Source organism: Temnothorax nylanderi, unplaced genomic scaffold (assembly GCF_030848795.1).
Source record: "Temnothorax nylanderi isolate EJ_2023f unplaced genomic scaffold, tnyl_v1.0 TNYL_tig0331_pilon, whole genome shotgun sequence".
Taxonomy (NCBI): domain Eukaryota; kingdom Metazoa; phylum Arthropoda; class Insecta; order Hymenoptera; family Formicidae; genus Temnothorax; species Temnothorax nylanderi.
Genome location: NW_027249393.1, coordinates 41,362 through 56,480, shown reverse-complemented (window position 1 = coordinate 56,480; position 15,119 = coordinate 41,362). Strand labels below are relative to the sequence as shown.

General features: G+C 39.5%; 2 long non-coding RNA genes across 3 annotated transcripts in view; one reads left to right on the top strand and one right to left on the bottom strand.

Moving 5' to 3' along the window:
• The window catches only part of LOC139781363 (uncharacterized), a 129,606-nt gene that overhangs the window by 76,323 nt on the left and 38,164 nt on the right, over positions 1-15,119 (top strand). The gene's annotated exons all lie outside the window — the stretch shown is intronic.
• Positions 4,549-15,029, bottom strand: LOC139781364 (uncharacterized). The gene is made up of 2 exons (XR_011720515.1): positions 14,158-15,029; positions 4,549-5,215 (listed from the first exon to the last, which is right to left on the bottom strand). It is a non-coding gene; the product is annotated as an uncharacterized lncRNA (long non-coding RNA).

Sequence of the window (15,119 nt, the reverse complement as noted above, 5' to 3'; positions counted from 1 at the left end):
TTGAATTGGATATATGATATAATATTTCTTAATGTCTCGTGTGGTGCAAGTGTGGTGAAAAAGGGAACTTGTCTTTTTAAGTATACTGTTGAAACAACACGCATAAGTTAAAATCAGCTTTAAGTATTACCTTTATAAAAAGTAAAGTTAAAGTATATTTATAAGTATTACGTTTGTTAAAAGTAAATTTAAAGTATATTTGCGACTTGCTTATAAAGTTTTTATTGAGGTTAATAACTTAAAGAAAACTTTACGCTCGGCTGTCAGTATACTATTAGTCTACTATTATACTCTTATATTATTACTCTATTATATTATTACGGCTAGTATACTTTATAATACTTTATAATACTTTAAGTAACTTTAAAAAACTTTAAGTAAATTTTCCTAAGGGTTAAATTAAAGAAAGAATGGAGATGTCTTTAACATAAGTAGTTATATTTATTTGACATAAAAAAAATGTTATTTAGTATAAAAAAAAAATAATTATAAACTAGGCGTAGTGTAAAATGTGTATATGTATATAATGGAGAGTTAGTGTGCGCATTCTTCGCGGGTATCACAAAAGTGCGGGGGCGATCGGGCAGAACCTTTTGAGGGGGGATCTATTTGGAAGTGGACATCCTGCCCGCTATTATTACATCGAGATCGGCATTGAATAATATAATGATTTGATTAAGTGTGCGTGTGGTGTATATGAGTACTTGGAACTAATTTAAGTCGACATTAAGAACTAAATATAAAGAAAAGTTTGGGGAGTGAAAACAGAGGAACAAGAAATTATGGATAAAAAAAATGATTGTTAATCTAGGGTGACTATTTCGGGAGGGTTAGGTTCATCGATGTCGATGGTGGAGGCGGTCGAGGGGGTCGGGGATGGTACCCTGTGTTTGACCGGAGGAGGGGGATTGGGTCTAACGGGGAGTATGCGGAAAGGGCGGACGCGGCAAACGGGGCGATAAGGTGGGGGAACGAGGCGAGACGGTAGGGTAATAGGGCGAGATGGTATGGCGGGGGACACTGCTGTGAGGAACAGGGTTCCTCTGAGAAGCCTGGTAGAGGGGGTGGAGTGGCGAGACGCGGAGGATCTGTGTTGTCTTGTTCCCGAGGGAATCCTCCCCCTTGATTTTCGACTTCCTTTCGCGCCCGTTTGGTTTGGCGACGTCTCTCGTGTTTCGCGGCGTTTCGCGACTTCTTACGGGTGGGACCGGGGGAATCCACTAGAAATTAGCGGATTGTTAATATTTAAATCCGTCAAGTGCGGGGAAGTCACCTCAGGTTTTGGAGATTAAATCTAAGGAGTAGTTCGAGTCCGCCAACGAGTCAGCTAACTCAAAGCAATATACCTCGCGTCCACCGACCCAGCTAACCCAAAGCAGTGTACCTCGCGTCCACCGACCCAGCTAACCCAAAGCAGTGTACCCCGAGTCCACCGACGAGTCAGTTAACTCAGAGCAACATACCTTACGTCCACCGAGCCAGCTAACCCAAAGCAACATACCCCGAATCCACCGAGCCAGTTAACTCAAAGCAATGGAGGTTATTCGGAATCGACCGATAAATCGGCTAATTCGGAACAGGGGTAGTAAGAGGGATGGAAGGGTTATAACTGAGAGACTTCCCTAGCCCGTGAATATATAAACGAAGGGGAGCCGATATATACGTATATATGTACATGTAGGTGGGACTTACTTTTTGATCAGGTATATGGGTATATATGAATCTCTGTCGGGCCTGGTGCTGACCGCAGGTCTCGCCGAGTCGCTAGTGAGGGTGGTTCGTGGCACTTAACGCGCACAGAATTTACTCGCAATTCTTTAGGATGGCGAACAACAGAAAATCGTCTTTAATATAATATTTAACGAAAACTGGGATGAGTATATAAACTTAGAAGTGAATTGTCTCGTGCCGGATCGGAAGTGACAGTAAGTGCTTAAAGTCGCGATTTTTATAGGAAAGTTCCAAGGGTGGAAAGGGTGGGTTTCCTTGTGGGAGGTGTCTGGTTTTCGTTTTGGGACGTTTGGTTGGTGGGATTCTTCTAATTTTTATCTAGAGGGTTTTCTATTGGGCGAGACGTTTCTCACCCAAGAGCCAGATCTTAAGTTTTCGCCTATCCTAGAAAGCTAGAGACGGTTATCGATTTTTCCGGTTTTCCATTGGTGAGTCCCCTCGTAAGACCCCCACCGTCCTATCGGGGGTGCAACTCATCGCTTCTCCCAGTGTCGCATGACGCATTTGTTTTCGACTATTGCCGATTTTCCTTTTATTAGGGGTCCTTATTTATCTCGCGACCCTGTTCCTATGTTAACAGACGATCCATACCTCTCGATCTTAAGTGCAAACAGAAACTTCCACCATGTGTATTTTAGAACACGTGTTAGGCTTTGTTTCTGTTTGTCGGAAACATCGTACGAGCAAACCTCGCTCGATGCAATAAAGATTTTTACCAATTTTATCTGCGACTAAGGCCCCTTTCGCGCGTCATGTCGCCGGGTGGGCCAGACAACTGATAGAATTCGTCTGGGAGGTCGCTTTTAGTTCCTCAAGCAAATAGGCAGTTTGATCGTAAAAAAAAAGGAATGTGAGGGGATCAAGGCTCACTCGCCGATCGATAACCGTCCGTACTCAGTTTACTTATCTTAATCTTAAGGCTTATCTTAAGCGCATAGGAATTTCCGCGAAAAAGGGAAATCGTTTAGTTCGCAGGACGTAACACCCCCCGCCTTAGACAAATGTTGGGGGTGTGTAACACAACATTTGCGGCTAATTGATTTAGAAGCGATTTCCGTTTTTCGCAAGCTTTTTGGTTTCTGTTTAGAGAAGGAGGAAAGAAAAGGCGACCTCCATAAAATTCGTCCTTTATTCTTTCGTCCTTCTGGTTTATGCTGTTGCCCGTATGTGTATGTATTAGATTGTTAGATCAAAGATTTTAGAATGGTAATGCACATTCGAACGCAAGAGGAATATTTTAATGTATACGTATATATATTTTTCTACTTATTTTGATAATATCCTAACGTTGTCCGCAACGCGCAAGATTTCGGTTTATGTGAGGCTGTCTTCCTTCCTTTAACGGGGCAATAATGGTGCCATTACTAGCTAGAATGGGTTGTCCACGTGGCTGTCGTCCGTCCCGAGGCGTCCCCTTTTTTTTTGTGGCAGTTTTTCAACTGACCCATGCGGTAGCCCCAAAACTACTTGTGTTTTTTTGTGTGCCTTGCTGGCTTGCTGACAATTTTTAATATATTTGTGACATATCGCAGGTTTAACACTTGCCATTTAATTATAGCTGGATTGCTATGTACTCGTCGGGTTGGGCGTGGTATCCTTACGGATTAGGTCGCTGAGGATGACAAGGGCTAGCTGAATTTGTTCAGCAGCCGTTTTGCATAGCAATGGTGGCAGGTTATGATAAGATAAATGAGATTCCCAAACGGAATAACTCATCGGGGTGCCATTGATAATCGACACAAAATATTTTTTTTTTTTTAATTCGCGAGTTTTTTTTTCTCGCATTAGATAATTCATGGAGGGGAATGTGCTGGGACCTCGTACTTATTTGACAGTCAGGTGGCTATTTTTATGCTACTTGTATTTATATTTTATTAGTGTGCCCCTTTTTCTTTCTGTTGTTATTAATTTAGGAAGGAAAGCATCCTCATGCTATTTTTCGAAACTACCTACGCAATTATATTTATTTAAAATTTTAAGAAGAAGGGAACATAGTGAAGCTTAATCTAGATTATAAATGGCAAGGAAAATAAAAAATTAATTCGTATATGTCGAAATTAAGCGCAAAACTTGTTTATCGTCTAAGATACAATTATGAGTACATAAGGTTATTATAAGCGTAAAATATAAAATAAATTTTTATTACTAATTATAGGGTTGGAATTATGAAATAAGAATTATAAAAGTGAACGTCAACACATGATAATAAAAGAAAAGAAAGGAGAGAAAAAAAACTATTACGATTTGTGGAACTAAAATTAAGCTAGGGTTCGTATTTGTGTGCATCCCTTGGTTTTTAGAAAGAGGAAAGAAATAGGCGACCTCCAAAACCCCTTCCTTAATTCTTTCGTCTTTCTTTTACAGAGTGAGAGTTAAAAATTAATATAATATTCTGTATTAAAATTATTATTATTATTACTATTACTATTATTATTATTTTTTATGTGTATATGTATATATAAAGAAAAGGTATAGATGCATATAAGTTTCGGACGTGAATATTATACGGAAGTAAAGTTATAATTATCCTGGAAAGGAAATATATATATATATATATATATATATATATGTATTCGCATACATATATATATGTGTGTGTAAAATTATAATACTAAGGAGAAGTCGTGTGAGTATAAGACAATAGTGTGTTTGTGACTTAAGATTATAGAAAGAAAAAACTATATTTATATACGCATACATATATGTGTAAAATCTAAAGAGAAATATATGCAAAGCCTTATTCGTGATTTACGTATATAAAATTTAATCGTATATATAAAAAAAATTATATTTTTTTTTCTTTCTTTCTTAATATATATATATATATATATATATATATATTTTTTTTTATGCTATTTTTTCTCCGAAATGCTGGGTGCCGCACATCCCATCCGTATTAGCAGCCCCTCGAGATCACGTATCTCGTCTTCGCCTTCGGGTTCTGGGCTGAAGCTGACGAGTGTAGCTTCGTCTCCGAATTTCGTCGCCTTGCGGATCTTTAGCCATCCGCTCCGTCTTTCTATGAGAAGTTTGACTAGTCCATTGACCCTACGGGACCACCTCTTTTTTGTCCCTACAGGCTGGATGTTTGCAATCCCGCAACGGATTGCCTGCCATTCGAGGTCACGGAATCTGTCTTCTAATATATAGATTTCGTGTATGGGCCTCTGGACAACGCGCCCCCAGTTTCGTAAGGCGATCGAGACCATTCTGTCCTTGTCGATTCGGAGTACTATCCCCCTTTGCCACTGCTTTCCTTCGTGGATGGCGATCGCCTCGCCTGGATGTACATGGTCAGGCCGCTCGTGTAGAAGGTGGCCTCTCCGCGTCATCCTTCGCGACAGGTCATCTATGAGGTCGTCAAGATCCTCCCGTGCCTTTTCGATGTGTACCCAGAAAGAAGCAGGCGAGTCCACCTTGATGACTTTGACCTTCAGCGGCCCGCGGGTTAATAGCCGGGTGTTGATATGCTGGATTTCCATGTCTACAAAGGAATGTTGTTGTTTGATTTCTTGCATGACGTAGCATGCGGTTCAAAGTGGCAAAGTTGATGCAAGGGGTAGAGAAGTTTAATTTAGTTTGATATTAAGTTTCTTGCATGTCGTAGCATGCGATTCAAAGAGGCAAGGTTGATCCAGAGGATGGAGAAGTTTATTTAGTTTGTTATTTTTATTAGCCTTTAAGTTCAAAAGTGTAGGTGGGAGTTTCTTTCAAAGGGAGGAGAGGATAGGTGTGTTCGGATTTTTCGTTAATTGGCTCGACAGGTCGTACATTTGCCTGCCATTCGAGATCATGGAGTGGCGCGCTAGCTGATGTTTTTTGTTCCGGATCGCCTTTCGGAGCCGGGGCACTGACATTTGTAGTTTTAGGCCTTGCCTGTCCTAGATGTAATAAAAGGTGAGTTAACGAGTCCCATATTGCTCCTATTAGATATATCGACCACCCATATACTGTATGAAGAGCATATCCATGCACAAGTGTATCTAATATTAATTTAATGGCTCTTATAAAAAGATATATTCCAAGCAGGCCAGCGCTAATATTGCCAAAGATTAAAAATTTGCTCCAGAAATTTTCCCAGGCTGAGAGTGCAATTTTTTCGATCGAAACCTCGTCGATTAGGTTGGCGAAGGAGCCTCCACTCAGCACGGTTGATTCTCCCATTACTCCTCTTGCTACGGTGTTAAGGACAGCGGGTCTCTCAGCGGGAAACATTATGTGATCCTTTAGATCTTCCAGATCCTTTTGTGTGTATATGCCGCTGGTAGCGAGTGCTCCAGGGCTAGTGTACTTCCAGGTAGTTTTGCTAGTGTTACTATTGGCCTTGGCGTAATTTTATACCAAGAGTCTCCCAAAAGATACATAGGAGGTGCGAAAGAATTACAATTAATTTGTGTTCCTTGCCGTAGTAGTACGTGCGTTTGAGGCGTTAGGAAGGAGGTCTTGTTATTAAACATTACTGGGAGTTGCTCGTAACATTCTTGGGTGTGGAATAATTTTACCTCGACTGGAACGCATTTTATTATGTGGATTACTTCGCCTGCTAGGAGGGCCATATATCCAGGTCCCTTCATAAAATGATAGGCGAAGATGTCGGGAGATTGTGTAGCTATTGCTAAAGCGTTTTGCAACATTTTTAACTCAAGGTTACATTGTTGTAGTAAGATGTTCCTGTACAGTTGATTAATCTGGTTACGGATGTGCTTTTCTACGTAAACGAATTTCGAATTCATGTAAGTAAAAAGGTCGAGATTTTCTACACGGCCGGTTCGTTTAGCAATGTCCATTTCAGGTGAGGTTTCCCAAATTACTAATTTTGGGTGCTCAGTTCGAATGAGCGAATATCCACACGCTAAGTCTTTCCCGGTGCTGGTTAAAGCAAAGACTGTATCGTCGGCATTCACAGTATAAGCGGTTTGAGAGTGCTCGTTTACGTTATCGATTACCTTTTCCGCGTAACCTCTATATAAGGTGCTATATGAAGTGAATTTACAGGAGTCATTAGGTATGGGCTCCCAAAAGGTATTTCCTCCTTCTATGTCGGTGCATCTGGCGGTACTAAAATCACAGGCCACTCCTGATCTAAGATGTATACGGTTAGTGCTTAGTTTAACGTTAGCGAAGTAATCTTGCAGGGTGATTGTGACAATTGCCTGTACGAGAACATTTGTCCACGTTCCGTAAAGATCTGAATAGGATCCTCCAAAACATTTTTCGTCGGCGTCCACAACGCCAGTTAGGATCGCCGGGCGACTGGTGGTCTGGTTAGATTTTAGTGCCACTATGTATGTTCCTTTAAATTCGAGAGTTCCATAATAATGCATTCGTATGCAGGCCTCCCTGGTCACTTCGTGTATATATGCATATTTTCCATTTAGAACGTCCGAATTATGAGAAAACATTCCACATTTCCGGATCGTACGATCGATTTCTACCTTGCATTGTATCACTTTTACAGATTCGAATTCGTTGAGCTGCAATAATTGTATGAAGACTTGGCTAGAATTGACCTTTGGTAGTGGAATATCGCAATCTTCAACGTTTATTAGTGATAAAGTCGTTAAGTTTGTAGTTGGAGAAGTACAGTCATATCCTATTATTCCGTAAGTTTGGCGTGTCCATATGGTTATTATTAATATTGCGGTTATTCCTTTAGTCCAGGGATCCATCTGAAATGTTATTAATTGTTTGTTTATTTGAATTATTTAATATTTATTGTTTAAATATACTTTAGTATGGGAGATTTACATTATTTGTTTATTTATTTGTTTATTTATTTATTTATTTATTTATTTATTTATTTATTTATTTATTTTAATGTGGGAGATTCGTAACCGATTTGGACGTACAATTCGGCTATTTTTCTTTATTCTAATTCTTATATTATTTTTGCTTAATATTTCCAGAACTTCATGGGGCCCTGTATACTGATCTCCGAATTTACCTGGCTTAGGTCCCTTTAGTAGAAAAACATGATCTCCTGGTTTGAAGGTTCGAGGGTTGATTTTTTTGTCGTAGTGTTTCTTGGATTTGAATTTAGCTTCGACGACGTTTTCACGAGCTGTATAGTATGAAGTTGCGTGACGAGATTTATTAAGTACTCGTTGTAATTAGCTAATTTATCTTCTAGAGCCAGAGGTTCGTTTGATGGAATTCTTGCTATTTTACCGAAAACTAATTCGTATGGAGTATGTTTCGTTGCTTCGTGTATGCAAGTATTATAATTAAACATCGCAAGACTAATCCATCTATCCCACTGCTTTTGTTCGTTGGCATATTGTTTAAGATATTCTCCTAATGCATGATGTGATCTTTCTAACGATCCGTTTGATTGAGGGTGAAAGGCGGTTGTGCGAAATTTGCGAATTCTGAATATTTTAGCAATCTTTTTCATTAAATCGCTAATAAAATTTCTTCCTTGGTCGGTTAATATTGCTTTAGGTGCCCCTAATACACAAATAAATCTGTCCACGAAGGCTTCCGCTATTGTTTCGGAAGTTTGATCTGGTAGGGGTACTCCCATGCAAAATTTAGTTAATTGATCTTGTAAGGTTAAAATATATTCGTTGCCTCTTTCGGTTTTGGACAGGGGTCCTACGATATCCATCGCTACTTTATCGAAAGAAGATCCTGGTGTGTCAGTAATTATCATAGGTTGTTTAGTCTTTACTCGCACTAATTTTTTCAATTGACATTGTAAGCATTGTTGTATATATTGTTGAACGTCGGATTTTAAGTTCTCCCAATAATATTTATGTTTAATTCTATGATATGTCTTTGTAACGCCTCGGTGTCCTCCGGTAGGCGAACAATGCATTTCACCGATTATAATAGAACGGAGATCTCTAGGAGGGTATTTAATTAATCCGTTACATATGATTAGTTTGGTTGTTGAGTTAGTAAAATTTAATTGTAAGACGGATTTTATATTATTCCATGGTACATTGTTGACAATATCTGTCTTTGCGATACTGAGTGTTTCTAATTTTAGTCTATCGGCTACGTCTTGTAAGTTTTTTATAACTGTGGTAATCTGCGTTAGGGTCATTGTTGGGCCTTCCCGTTGTCCTTCACTGATGGGTAGTGCTATGTGGTAGTATTTTTTATACTTTACGGCCTTTGCTTCACCTAAGGTAAGCGGGCTTAAACGTGGGATCTCGTTTCGTTCGAATAGCTTTTGTGATCCAGAATCTAATGGTTTCCCATTAGTGTCGACAAAGTATGCCACATTGTCTTTACGTAAAAATAGTAAATCACGAGTTTCTATTATATTGCCTTTGAGTATTTGATTATTAATAATGGTAGGTTTTATCCGTAGGTTTTTATTTTCATTGGTTGGGACGCCAGATTCGCTAGATTCGTCCTCCTTATCGTCTATTTCGTTATCTTCAAAGTCGCTTTTCTTGTCTGGCGGATCGTTTCTATCTTCTATCTCCTCGGTTTCATCTCCCTGACCCTGTGATCTTTCTTGCTGCGTATTTTTCGCTGTCTGGCTTCGAGTTTGTATTCTATTATAATTAGGAGGATCGTGGATTAATGCTTTTTCTATAATTTTCGATTTCGGCGGCTCACGCAGTTCTTCTTGTGTAAAAGGTATAGAATCTTTATTTCCATCAGGTGAGTCATCGTCAGGTAATAAATCTTCTATTTTTTCGTCATCTGAGAGGTACAGATTGAAATCCTCGTCCTCTTCGTCCTCGTCCGATTCTTCTAACATTTTAGAAATTGTTTCTGCATCTTTGGGATCATTCGGATTTAAAAGTTTCTTATGATTAATTATGTTGCAGTTAGCTTCTTCGAAATTTACCGGGTTTCTTGACAAGGCATCGGCGTTAACATTGGTCTTGCCTGCTTTATATACTACGTCGTATTCGTACTCCGCTAATTTCAATCTCCAACGGAGAATTCTCATGTTTGCATCTTGCGCGTTTTTGAACCAAAGCAAGGGTTTATGATCTGTAACTAGAGTAAATTTTCGCCCGTATAAGTATGGTCGGAAGTGTTTAACACAATATATTATTGCTAAAGCTTCTTTTTCATATGTATCGTATTTTATTTCATTGTCGGTTAAAGTTTGCGATGCGTATGCTATTGGTCGATCCTTATTTATTTCTCCTTGTGATAGAATGCCTCCTACGGCAATTCCAGAGGCGTCGGTAGTTAAGATGAAGGGTTTTGAAAAGTCGGGGTATTGTAAGACTGGTTCTTCGCATAGTTTCTGTTTCAACGTTTTGAAAGATTCTTCTTGAACAGATGTCCAATTAAATGGCGTATTGTTTTTTAATAAATTTGATAAGGGCTTAGCTAATCTTGAAAAATTTGGTATAAATCTCCTGTAATATCCTGCTAACCCAAGAAATTGTTTAATATTTTTCGGTGTTTTTGGCCTAGGAAATTGTCTCACGGCTTCTAATTTTCTTGGATCGGGTTTAATTCCATCGCTACTAATTATGTGTCCTAAGTATGTTACCTCGGTTTTTAAAAATTCGCATTTATCGGGCTGTAATTTTAGATTAGCTTGGCGGAGTCGTTCCATTACTAAATTGTACCTTCTTTCGTGTTCTTCTAGTGTAGGAGCGGAAATAATAATATCGTCCATATAGATAAATACACCTTCTATCCCTGTTAATATTAAATCCATTACTCGTTGGAAGGTGGCGGGAGCATTCTTTAACCCGAAAGGCATTCTCTCGAATTCATAATGACCATTAGGGGTTGTGAACGCGGTTTTATGGCCATTTGCAGGGTCCATCTCTATTTGGTGAAACCCGGAGGCGAGATCACATACTGTGAAATATTTTGCATTGCCTAATTGATCAATAATTTCGACAATATTCGGTAATGGGTAGGCATCGCCCATAGTTTTTTCGTTTACACCTCGGAAATCTAATACCACTCTCCAACGTTTGTTTCCTTTTGAGTCTTCCTTTTTCGGCACTATCCAAATGGGTGTATTGTAAGGTGACTGAGAAGGTTTTATGATCCCTGCTTCGAGCAGTTCCCTTACCTGTTTATTTATTTCCTCCTTGTGGATTTGCGGAAATCTATATTGTCGAGTATTTATAGGTCGATCATCTGTTGTTGGTATTTGATGTCGCAACACATGAGTTGCTGTTAATTTGTCTCCAGGAATATGAAATCGATCTTGACTATTACTTATGAGTTTTATAACGCTTTTCCTTTCTTCATTGTTTAAATGCTCTAGTCGTAGCAATTTTGTAATCTCCGTAAGCCTATCTTTCTTAGATTCTCCGGATGATACAAAACATTCACGTGAAATAATGTCATTAGTCGGTGCTTCTGACATTAGCTGATGTTGCTTTGATTTACGTTTATACTGGAAATTTTCCATTATTTTTTGGAATCGAGTTTGTGCGCATGCCAAAGTTTTTGAAGACGGTTTACTTTTTCTGTTAATTTCATAAATCTTTTCCATATTAGGATTATATGATTTTACTCTCCTCATTAGTTCTCCAATAGTAACATAAGAGGTATTATTTTTATTAACATCTGCACTTTTTATGGGTATTCCAACCCTTGGAAATATTATTTTTTTTTCTGGATTTAAGGAGCTCTCTATTTTTGGCTCTCTTAAACAAAATTCTGTCGTATTACGTAGTGAGGTTTGGTTGCTTCCCTCCTCGTAATCGACGGGGGTAGAATATATTAGAGGAGTCTGGAAACTTACCTCTGCAATTCTAGGACCGTTTAAATCCTCTGGAGAGGTTTGGTAACTTCCCTCTCCAGGATTTTGGGAATTATTTAACTTTTCAGGGGAGGTTTGGTAACTTCCCCCTCCAGGATTTTTAGATTTATTTAATAATTCATGAGGGGTTTGGTTACTTCCCCCTCCAAGGATTTGGAAATCTAGCATTTCGGGAAAGATTTGGAAACCTTCCTCCTGAATATCTAGATTAAGAGTTTTATCTGATTTCATATTTTCTCTCATAATTTTATTTCCATTTATAATCCCGTCTTCATTATTCGAACTTGCATAATTATTTTTATTTTCATTATTGATGTCATCTTTCGTTTCTTCTTCATTTGTTCCGTCAATTATTTTACAATGGACTTGATTATCCACTAAGTGTCGAGGATTAATTTGCGTAATCGCAATTTCTTCTCGGTTATTATGCGTCTCCATATTTGACTCAGGATTGTCAAATAATTCTTTTAATGGTTTAAGACGCAGGGTTGGTACTTGAACTTCCACTTCTTCGTCCAAAGTACTTATAACTTTTAAATATGCCTTTCCGGAATTATTTTCTACTATGGTATCTCCTAGATAAATCCCGTGGGCTATTTTTAATTTTGGTAGATATCCTATTTTTATTTCTGGATTTTCCACTCTTATATAAAATAGAGATTCTGACCGCGGAAAAGCTGTAATAGTTTCTGGTGAGAGGAAAGGTATACTAATTCCTGATACGTTTAAGTGTCCCGTCGCGTAATCTATGTTTGAGGAAGTTTGCTGAAAAAAGTCGTTGCCTAATAGACCGGCTTGTGGAATCGGCAAATCATCTGACACTACGTTAAAAGTTACTGGCTTTTCAAAAAGTGGTAAAATAACCTCTCCGAGGGTATAAACGGGGTATTCATTTATACCGCTTAATTGCAAAAGTTTATTGTGATTGACTGTATTGTTATTTGATAAAAATTTTTCTTTAATTAAATTCGGGCCGGAACCGGTATCCAGCATAAGGGTAACGTGTGAAATTGGTTTACCGAAATCTACCTGAATAGTCGGCACGCGACGGTGTTTATCGAGATTTACGGTTACGGGTCGTATCTCTATTGATTTTTTGTCTATTGAGTTTTCTGAGATGTCGATGGGTGTGAGATCCGTTCGGACCCCTGCTGCACACCCGACTTCGAGGGGCCATTGGAGTTTCCCTGATTAATAATTGCTTGCCTGCGATTATTGCTCGCAATGCGTAATTCGCAATTTTCGAGGAGATGCCCTTCTCCCTTGCAATAACGACAGAACAATGAATTTTTGACTGTTGCATTCGACTCTGTTTTAGTTCGGCAATTTCTCGCAATGTGCCCGAGATTATTGCAAATTTAACAAACGATTTTTGGTTTGTTTTCTGTATTAAGTTGTTCATTCTGTTTCTTCCAGCAATTATTAGCTGAATGCCCTGGTTTATCACACCATTGGCAAATTACGGTCGGTTTACTCTGATTGTTAATAGTATTTATTCTACAAGATTTAGCATTGTGACCGGATTTTGAACACAATTGACAAGTGACATGACTTTCTTGAATTACATTGACGGATCGTCGGGCCTGAGGGTCGCGGAGGCGACATTTGTCGGCGCTATGCCCGCGTTTTTTTACATATCTGACATATGAGAATTTCGGTTCCAAGATCAATTTTATTATGAGGTTGCGGCGAAGGCTGAGTTAATTTCCTACAGTTAGAGGCTGAATGTCCCTCTTTATAACAGATCTGGCAGGTTTCCCGCAAACGATTAGTGTTCGATGTTTTGCCTGCAAGATTACCTTGACCCTGTCGTAAATCTGTCATTTCGTACAGCTCTCTTTCTATTCTCAATGCGTCGGCCACAGTGGCTTGGACATCCAAATTTCTTGTCACTCTTTGTTCAATTTCCGGTTTCAACCCTCTAATGAAACATTTACACATGTCCCTTTCTAACGAGGCTTTAATATTTTGACCGGGAGCGGCAGCTTGTCCTGAATTTTTATGTGCTTCTAATATCTGTTTTCCCAACAATTTGACCCGATTCGCGTAAGTTACTACATCTTCCTCTATTTTTTGATAGATGCAACCTAACTCTCCTTGTAATTGATAAATATTTTTAGCAGCGCCATAGACTTGTTCTAAATATTTTGTTAACGAGGCTACCGTATCGAAATCTTGATCTTGTATGGTACGACGAGCTTCGCCTATAATTCGGGTTCTGATTATTTTAGTGAATTGAGATTCTGCTTCAGCGGGCAGCATAGCTTTCGCTTCCTCGCATCCCTCGATAAAGTATGTTAACGGAATATTTTTTCCGTCAAAGAAAGGAACGGCCTCTACCGCGTATTTTAATGTCGCAAAAGGGTTAGCGTGCGCCATTGTTCCTGCGAAGCTTATGAAAGAATTATACTGATCTTGTCGTGCAGGAAGTAATTTTTTATTCGAGGGATCGTCGGAAACGTGACACTGATCTTGCAGTGCAGGTGGTAATTTTTTATTCGAGGGATCGTCGGAAACGTGACACTGATCTTGCGGTGCAGGTAGTATTGTTTTATCCCAGGAATCGTCAGAAACGCAAAGGGTGAAATCGGACGCGTCGGTTATATTTGATTTGCCCTCCGCAGTCTCGCCAACGTTTGGGGTGAAAAGTTGTCTAGGTGCGGATTTAATGTTAGGAAAGGGAGTGGAAAGTATATATATATGGTGTGTGTAGAACTTACTACTTGTCGGTGATCGAATAGCTGGTTCTTTGAAATCGCTGGCTCTCCTTGGGTGCTGTGGATAGGCTCTAGTTGGCACTCGATGGGTTTAAGTTCACGCACAGAATTTAACTTGAACTCAAGATGAGATTTGAATCTGGCGCAGTAAATTGAAAGGAGGCGACGAGATGATCTGGCTGAAGAGGAGCTGCGCAAGAGAGCAAGTCCTGCGATGTCGCGATTTATATAGGAAAGTTCTAAGGATGGGAAGGGTGAATTGCGTGTGGGATGTGTCAGATTTTCAGTTTGGGAACTTCTGGTTGGCGGGATGTTTCTAATTTTTGTCTGAAGGATTTCTTATTGGGTGGGATGGTCTTCACCCAAGAGCTGGATTCTTAAGTTTTCGCCTATCCTAGAAAGCTAGAGACGGTTGTCGATTTTCCGGGTGTTCATTGATGAGTCCCCTCGTAAGGCCCCCACTGTCTTGCTGGGGGTGCAACCTATCGTTTCCTCCAGTGACTCATCTGTTTTTCGACTATCGCCGATTTCTCTTTTATTAGGGTCCCTTATTTATCTCGCAACCCTGCTCGAATTACCGACAGACGACGCATATCCCTCCAATCTCAAGTGCAGTTTTATTGCAGTTTTATTGCTAAGTGCAAACAGAAACTTCCGCCACGTGCTCTTACAAGATTTCCAAAAGCACGTTTTAGATCTCGTTTCTGTTTGTCGGAACATTGCGCGGGAAATCTGAGCTAGTCGCACGATACAGTACAGATCCCCATCAACCCCTGTCTGGAATTAAGGCCCCTTTTACGCGTCGTGTCGCCGGGTTTATAGTTATGGGCCCGATAAGGTTGCTGAGAATCTGGTCACCATACGCCCCGTCTGTTACCAATTCGTAATCTGGGGGGTTGGTTTTATTTGATCATAAAAAAAAAGGAATGTGAGGAGATCTAAACTCACTCCCCGTTCGACAACCG